The 11,383-nt window shown below is 35.5% G+C and overlaps 1 pseudogene; it reads left to right on the top strand.

The window, feature by feature from the left end:
- Nucleotides 1-5,207: 5,207 nt before the first annotated feature.
- LOC114700019 lies at nucleotides 5,208-6,052 on the top strand (annotated as a pseudogene).
- Nucleotides 6,053-11,383: the final 5,331 nt, after the last annotated feature.

Genomic DNA, 11,383 nt, shown 5'->3' with positions numbered 1-11,383 from the left:
TTTTCCACAAGTATTTTTATATGACTTTACCCCCAAAGTATGTAGTAAAAGTGACATGCTAGAAATTCTTTTCTAGTAAAGTAACATTTTAATTAAATCATGAGTAACCAGTAGTTTTTAAATATGTTTTACAAGATACATTCAATTCTTGTAAAATTCACCAACTTTATTCCTCTAGATTATATATAATCATGAAATAGCTAACAAATTAAATAACTAGTTGATGGGAAATTTGGGGGACAGGGATTAATTTGTTTTGAAACCAAGGACTGGCCAGCTGTTCACTCAGGAGCACTTGCAGGCTTTGAGTCACACTCTCTTGTATCTAAATTGGTGTGTGTGTGTGTGTGTGTGTGTGTGTGTGTGTGTGTGTGTATTTCAGAAAATTAGTTTAGGGTTTAACTTGAATCTCTTGGAAATTTGTACAAAGTATTTTGGCCTACTTGTACCATCATAATTATTTGTGTTATTTCTGTGTGTCATGTATTTTCATAATGAATAAAAGCATATAAGTTTAGCAGAAAATATCCAACTAATGGGACATCAAACCATACATGTAAAATATTAATAAAAAATGTCAACATTTAAATAAATTTGAAGAGCAGTTGAAAATATTTAAACTCCACTTGAAAATAACACATTATGGTTTTTATGTTTAGTGTTTTATACCAATTTAAACAAGATTATTCTCTATATAAACTCATAAAGATAATTTAATACTGGGGTTTCTATAACCAAGAGTGGTTATAGAACAGTCACTTTTAAATGTGACCTTTGTTCTCATTGAATATAAATTTACTTCTAAAATTTTCATTTGAAGTAGATTTTTTACAGAGCGATAGATGAACCTCCAGTGTCATCATAAGGCATCTCTTGGAAATAGAATATTTTAATCAACATGGTAAATGAAAATTGGTTAATTTCCTTGATCTATACAAAGTATATTAAAAAAAATAGTCACCACTTATCTTCATTTTGAGTACATAAATGCTGAAAGTAGAAATATTCTATTTATAGTTTTAGTACATGGGTGAATGCACTCATCACACTGCATTGGTTGCCCAAGAAAAAAGTGTTAAGAGTTCCTTTTATTGATTCACAGGCTAAGCAATTTCATTTTTTTTTTTTTGTTTTCATACTTTGCCCTATAACCCCAGCATCCATTAGGCACTACAATAGCAAGGTGTAGACACATCAACTACAAAGAAATAGAATGAAAATGACACTGTCTCCAGCTAGGGATGCATTAATAGACCTGAGAATTCAAACATAGAAAAGGCAATTTTTTCCTGCTGGGAAGTGGTGTTCTCTGGAGAGCTATCTCAGACTGAAGAACATGATATGAAAATCAATAAAGGCCCTATTGTGCTGCTGATGTGTCCGGTAAGTGTCATTTTCTATCTTGCTAGCGGATATCTAAAGGAAGTTAAAGCTACTTTACTCATAGTAATTGGATGAATCCTCTTTTATCAGTGGTCTATATTGCTGTTCATCGCAAAAATAAAATATCCTGCAGGGTCCAGTTGGAGAAGAGATCTCATGGAAATGAATGTGAGAATGGCAAGGCTTCCCACAATTGTGTGAATGGGATCACGGATGCTTTCCAGTCTCTGAACTCCTATACATACAAATGAATTCAAGAAGCTAACTGTAAATACTGACAGGAATTGTGGTTGGGGAAACATCAAATTGGTTAACCAAGGAAAGCAAGTTAAAAGACAGCATTACAAATGCCAGGATGATGTGCAGAAGTTGAATAGCTAAATTGAATGATTTAATTTCATCAACCTGTATTGCATTTGCCTAGAAGAAAGTTCGTGTTTGAATATTATCTAGATAATAATGTCAGGCATGTTTATTATATAGGATATTATGTGAAGTATTTTAGAATTCTATGACATTTATCTTTGCTTTCCAAAAACCTGAGAATACAACAACATAACTACTCAATTTTCTTATGATTTTATGCAATACATTAGATTTTTTTCTAATGTAAAAGTCCTTCTATTGTCAGTTTAACAACATACATGTAAATGGCACTCTGTCAAGCAAGATTAGCTTTTATACATGAGGTTTACATTTGAAATTACATTTTTCTCTCTTTACAGTTTTGGTTTATGCTGCCCTAAATATAAAATAGCTAGTCCATTTAATTTCCATTTACATATTCTGAAAAATTTAAATGTATGAAATTCAGTGTTTAATCAAAATTAATTTTGGTATCCATCAATGCAAAATTGTATGTTTAGCATATAATTACTTACTCAATAAAAATATTTGAAGACTAACTATGGAGCCATAAGATAAGTACAGAATCCCAAAGATACTATTGTTATGGTAAAGTCTACGGAATTGGGAAAATAAAGGCACTAAGAAATTCTAATAAAGAAATAAAGATTTTAGTATTTAATAACATACTTATGCACAATAATTTGTCAGTCTCAATCTCAACATATTTATTTTGAAAACCTGGGATATATCTCAATCATCATAACAATTTCCTTTAACAGGATCCACATCTTCATGGGTTATTTACATCATTTAACTTTGATACAATAAAGACCATTTATTCAATAATCATGCCATCCAGAATATACAACCTATGCTAAAAACTCAACAGTAACAAAACCCAACAGTATCTGAAAAAAAAAAATCAGGAAAGATTTAGCCATTTCTCAAAAGCTATATCAATACACAAAAAAAATGTTACAATAAAAAATCTCAAGTAACATTCATGAACACCAAGTAATTGAAAAATCTGAGCTATATGATCCTGCCTCTCATTTACAAGGGTGGCTAACGTCAGCAGCTAAGAAGCCAACTGAAAATAACAAAGGAGGAAAGGGCTTGAAGTATTCAGCGCCCCTAGAATGTTGGGAGAAATGAAAATGATCTAGCCGTGGTAGAACAAGTAATAAAAAGGAAGGATGCCCTGTGGTGGGCACTACAGGGGTAATGGTAAGGAAACTGTATTAAGTATAATATCAAGAATAGATGCATGTGGATTAAGTCACCCAGTATTTTATAGCCACGCCTGCCATGTTTGAAGTAGTCCAATTCAGGGACACTTGTAATGGAAAAGCGATTTCCAGTAGCAGCATTGGGAAAGAGAGAATGGAGAAGATTTTTTTTTATTTTTTTTTTTTTTTTTACAATATATTTGGTTCAGGTTTTCCCCCTTACCCTTATCTTCCCATCTCCCTTACCACCCAACTTCATTCTCTCTCTCTATCTCTCTGTCTCTGTCTCTTTCTCCTCTCAAAAGAAAACATAAAAAAGAAAGAATTTTTAAGGTGTGTTGCCTGAATTCTGACAGATAAAAGAGTTCTGGAGTTGATGGTGAAGATAGATGCAAAGATAGCTTCTTTGACTTTGGGGCTGGAGAGATGTTCCAGGTTGTAAGAGCACTTACTGCTTTAGTAGAGAACCCAGAGATTCCCTTCCCAGCATCCACACTGTGGGTTAAAACCTTCTGTATCTCCAATTCTGGTGGGAACAATTCGCTCTTCTGACCTCTCAAGCTCTATATTTACATACATAGTGCAGAGACAGAGGTAGACAAAAATTCCTAAACACACATAACAAGCTGGTTATGTGTGTGTGTGTGTATGTGTGTGTGTGTGTGTTATGTGTGTGTGAATAGAGAGATAGATGTGTTGTGATGTTGTATGAGAGAGAGAAGAGAGAGAGAGAGAGAGAGACAGAGAGAGACAGAGAGAGAGAAAGAGAGAGACAGAGACAGAGAGAGTTGCATTGTTTTTCATCCTGTTTCTCAATCTTCTTACTCACAGATGATACTCCTGAAAATATTTTCATATCACTATCCTCTTGTTATTGGTTTCTTCTCTTTTACAAATATGGCTACCATGCACCCAATTTCATGCCATACCTAGTTTTACAAGAAGCAAATACACAAGGAAGCATTATCATCCATATTCACATTTACAAAGGAACAATACATGTAATTCGGTATCACTTCAACTTACAGAAAAAAAAAAAAAGAGTACGACCAATGTATTACAAAGCATAGAACTAACTTACTTGTAACCTTTGTGTTTAAAATGTAAAGATAGACAATATATGACTTTGAAAAGGACAAAAAATTATGGGATGTATAATAAATATTTCAAGTATTAGAGAAGAACATTTTATAACTGAAAATAAAAACCCTGAAATTTGTATATATCCAGAAAAGATGGCTGTTGTCAATATAGTCTTAAGGAACAAGTAAACTATACGCACCAAATTTTAAAAATGGAATATAGTCTTAAGCTACAGAGTAGAAATAAGGTTAATTCTTAGGAAAATAGTTGCTTTTTTATGGTGATATTGTGTTCCCCAAAATATTGTGCACCCTAATAAACTTCTCTGGGATCAGAGAACAGAACAACTAGATACAGAGGCCAGAAAATGGTGGCACACACACCTTTAATCCTAGCATTCTGAAGGCAGAGATCCTTCTGAATCTCTATGAGTACAAAGCCATGCCAGGAACAGCCAGGCATGGTGACTCTTGCCTTTAATCCCAGGAAGTGGTAGCAGAAAGCAGAAAGGTATATAAGGCGTGAAAACCAGGAACTAGAGCCTGGTTAAACTTTTAGGCTTTGGAGCAGCAGTTCAGCTGAGATCCATTCAGATATGAGGACACAGAGGCTTGCAGTTTGAGGAAACAGGATCAGCTGAGGAATTGGCAAGGTGAGGTGGCTGTGGCTTGTTCTGTTTCTCTGATCTTCCAGCATTCACCCCAATACCTGGTTTCAGGTTTGATTTTATTAATAATACCTTTTAAGATTTGTGCTACACCTTTTGTGTGTAGTCATTGACTATGAGAAAGGATAGATTAAATTTACTGAATGCTGCCAGGCAGTGGTGCCACACACCCTTAATCCCAGCACTTTGAGGCAGAGGCAGAGGAATCTCTGAGTTTGAGGCCAGTCTGGTCCAAACAGCCAGTGCTACACAGAAAAACCTTGTTTCAAAAAATAAAATCTTGAATGCTGTAATAAGACCCAGTCAATTATAAAGAAGACTCTACAAATGAAAGCATAAAATAAGATATCAGAAATGACATAAAATTGAAACTAAGTGTGGTTAAATATTAAAATTATCAGATATGTTTATACTCTTTGTATATATTATATTTAAAAGTCAAAGCCGATCACTGAGGAGGATGTGAGAGCTGGGTGGTGGTGTGCAGAACCTTAGCTATGACATGCAGCGTGATCAATGGCAAGGAAAGAAAGGAGGTCCGGAAGCTCTCCTTGGGTGGCAAGCACCTAGCAGCAGCAGCAGCAGCAGTCTGCCATGGCTCCTCCATCACCAAGGTCCCACCGGGGTAGTGTAATACACCAACCGGAGCCTGTGCAGTCTGAAGGTGTAGCAGCCTGGACAAGCACTTGCTGACTGCCAGAGCAGCCTAGAAGTGGATGGGCAATCTGTGAAGGTGTAAGTGTCAGCTAGAGATGGAGAGCTGTGATGAGGTCATCGCCAATCTGCAGCAAGCCTATAGTTTGGTCAAGGAACAGGGACACATCTTAGAAGATGATATTCCTAGTCCCCTCCCCACGGGACAAGAAGCAAGTCTGGAACAGTACCGAGGAATGGAAAATCCTCTGGGAGAGAGAACTGCACTCCTGTCTGACCAGGCTCACTGCTGTATAGCTAGAGAAGGAACTGGAAGTGTCAGCCGGAACCACAAGGTGGGGTGGTGGTGGGGTGATGTGAAGACCATGTCCCAGCCCAGCAGGCCTGCATAGAGGCCAAGCATGATAAATACATGGTAGACTTGGATGAGTTCTTCTCTCAGGTGGACTAGAAGAGAAGGAAGCGAGCTATCCCTGGCTACTTGTGTGGGAATATCATGTTTGAGCTAATGTGGGAACCCTATATCACATCCAGTGGTAGCAGCTATTACCAGAAGGACATTGAAGAGCCCCTGCAGCACATGGGTCACTTTGCCTCTGTGACCCAGAGTCCTCTGACACAGAAACAGCTCATCCCACACATGGCAATGGAGGAAGTCACTGATGCATTCATATCAGAGGACAACTAGGTAGAATACTATGCCTGGCCCATGAGGGTCTGGGGACAGAAGCTCCAGTTCCTTTACGTAGTTCTTGTCCTGGGGCTTGCCCCTGCCTGTCATGCTGATTGATTCTTAGCTGAAACTTACTCGGCATGCCTGTTACTGAGACATGAGCCTTCCCGGTTCCCGGTTCTGGACTGGAAAGTGGGTGAGGTTTGCCTGAGATTGCTTCTCCTGCCACTGTCCTGTAATGAAGTCTGTGAGCACTAATAAATAAAAAAGTAAACAAATAATGAAACTGATTCAAAGGATGAATCATACACAATAAAATGTATGTAAAGAAATACATATGAAAATTTAAATTTATAGAAAACATGACAGAAAAATAATTAATTATAATACCTTGTTTAGAGATCACTTCCTAAATATAACACCAGTAGCACAGACACTGAGAGAAAATCAATCAATGGGACCTCTTGAAACTGGGATTTTTGTAGAGCAAAGGATATGGTCAACAAGGCAAAGCGACAGCCTACAGAATGGGAAAAGGTCTTCACCAACCCCACATCTGACAGAGGACTGATATCCAGAATATATAAGGAACTCAAGAAATTAGACATCAAAATGACCAATAGTCCAATTATTTGGAATATTCTATAGCTAGATTAAAATGTCCTTTTAAATAATTAAAGGGTTATGTGTGTGCTTATATTAAATGACTAGTAATAAACAGTCTACAAAATATTAACATGTAGATAATAAAATCCTCAAAAATTATGAAATTCAAGGTGGATTATGTAAAATTATAATAAGGCATGGAACAGATTATTAAGAATAGCTGTTACTTTATAACACATTATTTTATAATAGTTATATTACTGATGATTAAATTTATTTTCTTGCAGTTTTAAGTTAGCATATTTTCTTTTGTTATTATTTATGTTTATTTATGTGCATGTTTGTGTATGCTCCTGTGTGCTGGTTCCTGTAGGGGCCAGAATGGGTCATTGGGTTCCCTGGAGATGGAGGAAGAGGTGGTTGTGAGATACCTAATGTGGGTGCACTAGGAACTGAACATAATTTCTCTGTGAGTCCAGCAAATGTATGTAACCACTGAGCTGTAAGTCCACCCCTAGTTTTGATATTTTTTAAGTTAACTCTACTGGATTGGAAACATTAATCACAAAATCATTAATTTTAAGACAGGACATCAAAACACAAAATTCCACCTAAAATTTTAATATCTAAACTTTCCTCTCTTTTGTTAAATAAAAAAATTAACAAGAAAGGAGTGAAAGTAGAATTTTCACATTTGGCTTATAACCTATGAAATAATTAGGGAATGAACTCAAAGACTTTTAGTTTCATAGCTGAACAGCTAAAGCAAAGTACATGGGAAAACCCCCAGACACATCTTAATTGAACACTACTATCTAAAGTCTAGAAAGAATCAACTACAATACATTGATATCTCTAACATTCTTCCATTAGAAAAAAATTAATTCTGAGAAGACAACCAACATACATTAAAAAAAATTAAAACAGAATATTTCTTAAGTATTACTCATGTGTTTCTAAGCAGTAGCTGATTTTAGTCATGTACATATGTTTGGAGGAATTCACCCCATTCTCAGAGAATGACTCAATGTATAAACTTCCAGCAATATAATAGCATAATTCACTTCCCAGTATGGCATACTCTTTACTCTCAAGTAGGTGGAGCACACATTAGTGTTAACCTGAAAACCAAGGAAAACACATTTCATGATTAATTAGTCCCTGTCATGGGCTCAGTAAAATAAGGAGGCTGAGATAATGCCTGACAGAAGAGATAAACATGGGTGTGCATAAATTTTCTCTCACTTGATTTAATGGCTTAAGCTGAACATTTAACATCGAAATGAATATTACACTAATATATGTGTCCATCATTCTCTTTGCCAGTGCAGCAGCATCACACCCTGAATGTGCACTGACATTGCTTAATTAAATTTAATTTGCTTTAATAAAAATAATCATATACTTTCTTCATCCTGAAAAATTGCAGCTGCTGACAGGAAAAACCAGGTTTTGTGGTACTGAATAAATGTGTATTTCTTTGTTTGTGACATTTGCCTGGACATACTTTCATAATTAATCTGACCTATCACAAAAAGAAAAGAAGGAATTTTGATAATGACTGCATGGTGAGATTTTAACACTGAGAACCTTAAAGTCAACTCATCCATATTCTCCATTTTCAGCAAAACAAACTGAAGAGTAATGTATAATGAGTGTATCTTAAAACTTAGGTGCTGTACTCTAGTTTAATTTGTTACATAAATAAATTGCTAACACTGTGAATCCTGGCCTTCTTAATGTTATAGCAACAAATCTCTTCAACGTTGGCCCTGTCAATACTCTATCAAGGAAGGGAGAGGGAGTCATAGAGCATACCTTGCCATGAGGAACCACAAAAACTAATGAACTTGATTCAAACTAGAGCCATCTGGGAAATAGGAACCGCAATTGAGGAATTTGCTCCATCAGTCTGGCCTGTAGGCAAGTCTTTGAGTCATTTTCTCAATTAATGACTGATTTGTGATGGCCCAGCCTGCTGTGAGTGGTGTCACATCTGGGCAGGTGGTCCTGGGTTGTATAAGAAAGAAAACTGAGCAAGCTAAGTTTGCAGGCCAGTAAGCAACACTCTTCCATGCAAAGCTTCAGTTCCTGCCTCCAGGTTTCAGCCTTGAGACCCCACCCACAGATAAAAAGTTCATGCTTCTGCAAATAAATTCCCACCTTGCTACTGTAGACAACTCTAATGAAGTTCATTGGGTCACAAGAACTAAAAAAAAATGATGCAAAAAGTAGAAGAGAGCTAGTTGGTGAGAAGAAGGTTATCAATGTGTGGGAGAAAAGAGAGGACAGCAGGTGGGTATGATAAAAACATCTGACACCAAAGAAAAATGTCATATTTCAACCTGTATTTATATATTATTAGCATATGTTAATTAAAAACAAAGTCAAAACCAGCCACGTTTTATTAATTTGATGGTGGGAAAACACAGTTGACACAGTATCATAGTTTCTTTTGTGTTTGGGAACTATATTGATACAAATCTGAGAACAACATGTAGAGGGAGCCTTAGCTACAAATAAGGAAATATGTTTTATTGAGTTGTAAGGAGACAGAGATTTGAGCTTTGATAAATTGACAAATTATACAAATTGAAATTGTTTTAGGTGAGTTAAAAAAGAAAATGAAATATTAGTAGGCTAAAACTTTAAAGTCTACAAAATGTCAATATATGAATAAACATGTAAAGGTTAAAGATTACAGTATTAATTGAAATTAAAACAGTAATAAGAAAACAGTAATGTTTATGAAACAATATGAATACTAGCAAATTTTAACAGCAAACATTTCATTTTACTCCGTTTTTTTTCTAGCAGCCTTAATAAAACTACACAATATTTTTTTCAGAATTGAATACAGTATCATTTTTAAATGTTTCTAGATATTAAAAGCAATTGTATTTTTACAAGTATGGTACTGTATTTGTATATCTGTGTTCAAGGAACTGTGAACATATAGTATAGGAGAAAGTTTTGTACTAATTACTTTTCCTGTTGCTGCAGCACACCAAAAAGCAATTTGAGTAAAGAGGGATTGATTTCCATTCACCATTGAAAGGAGGGACAGACATGGTTGGAAGGCATGGCAGTGTGAGTATGATTTGCCTGGTCTCATCTCATCCATCCTCTGTAAGAAGAGAGTCCAAGAAAGCTCTGCTCACAGTATTGGAATAGTTTGTCTTTCTTTCATCTAATTTAAGGCATGCCATTGAACAATGTGTTTCAGAGGGTGAAAATTGTCCATTTCAAGTGCTGAAAGCAGAGAAAACAAACATACTGCCAGCACTTACGGATCATTTTATTTCCTTAGTCATTATTTGCTGACAATCATGGGGAAGAAAAACCTGAATTCTTAAAATATATCACATGCCCCCAAATAGAAGAAATTATAATTCTTTTCACATTAATTCAGAAAAAAATAGAGTGGGGCACGAAATCATTACCTTTGATGAGCAAAGAAGCTAAAAAAATAATTTTGTAGTAACTACAGAGTAATGACAAACAGATGCAGCATTGAGAATAAAAACCTTACAGCTCCAATGTCTCTGTATGGGTTCTGCCATGAGCCAACCTGGAGCAACTAGTTTGAGTGTATTCTTTTATTTACCTAATTTCAAGAAATACAGACAGTAGTCTGTTTTTTTGTTTGTTTGTTTGTTTGTTTTTGTTTTGTTTTTTAATTATTTTAGACTGAAAGCATCCCAAACTCAGTTTTCAATTTCCAATATGGGAAAAATAACATTTTTCTTCAGATATTTTAAAACAAATTTAGCAATGTAAGCAAGGTGCACATAACTTGTCAACTCCACTTTTTCACTAATCTTTAAGAGATATATATATAATATATATATCTTTAAAAGTTATATATATATATATATATATATATATATATATATATATTTGTAGCTGTGATTTTGTATTACAACTTATAATACAGTGTGGTGATACTTTAATTGTGCTGAAATGTGATTTTATTTCTATGTTAATAAATAAAGTTTGCCTGGAGATCTGAGGTCATTAACAGAGAGCCAGGAAGAGAAGTCAGGTGGTGGTAGCCCACGCCCTTAATCCAATCACATGACAAGCAGAGACTCTGTGTGGTCAAGGACACAGCCAAGGATGGTGACCCTTGAGTCTTTAATTCCAGTACCAACCATAGAGACCAGGAGGTCTGCTTAGACTAAACAGGCAGTGAGAGGAAGTCATGTGGCTGCGCTTTGAGCCAATGAGAAGGCAGAACAAGAAAGCAATAATACACAGGACACAGGAAGAAGATCTCTTGCTCAGAAGGGCATCAGTGAGTGGTAAGATAAGGTGGTCTTGCTCTTCGCTAGTGCTCTGATCTCTTGGGCTTTTAACTCTGTATTTGCCTCTGTGTTTCTTATTTAATAAGACCATTTAGAATTTTGTCTACAATATGGTGTTCATTGCTAATTTGAGTACAGGTTAGAGTGAAATAAGTTTAAGGTGGGTTGAGGGTGGGAAGGCTGGAGGGGAGGGAGAAGGGAAGAGGGGGATCTGTGATTGGTATGTAAAATGAATAAAAAAAAGTCTTAATAAAAATAAATAAGTAAATAAATATTTTACACATTTTCTAAACAGAGTCAAAATTGATTTTGTGGTGAATTTACACCATTTCTTTCTATTTACCAGTTCCTCTAGAAATTTTCATGTATTCAAAATATTCCTGTCTATTCATTCATTCATTTATCAACTCATTGATGTTAGTAGTCTAGTCAT

Source organism: Peromyscus leucopus, chromosome 12, assembly GCF_004664715.2.
Source record: "Peromyscus leucopus breed LL Stock chromosome 12, UCI_PerLeu_2.1, whole genome shotgun sequence".
Classification (NCBI taxonomy): domain Eukaryota; kingdom Metazoa; phylum Chordata; class Mammalia; order Rodentia; family Cricetidae; genus Peromyscus; species Peromyscus leucopus.
The sequence above is the reverse complement of the archived record's forward strand: the minus strand, read 5'-3'. Positions and strand labels throughout refer to the sequence as shown.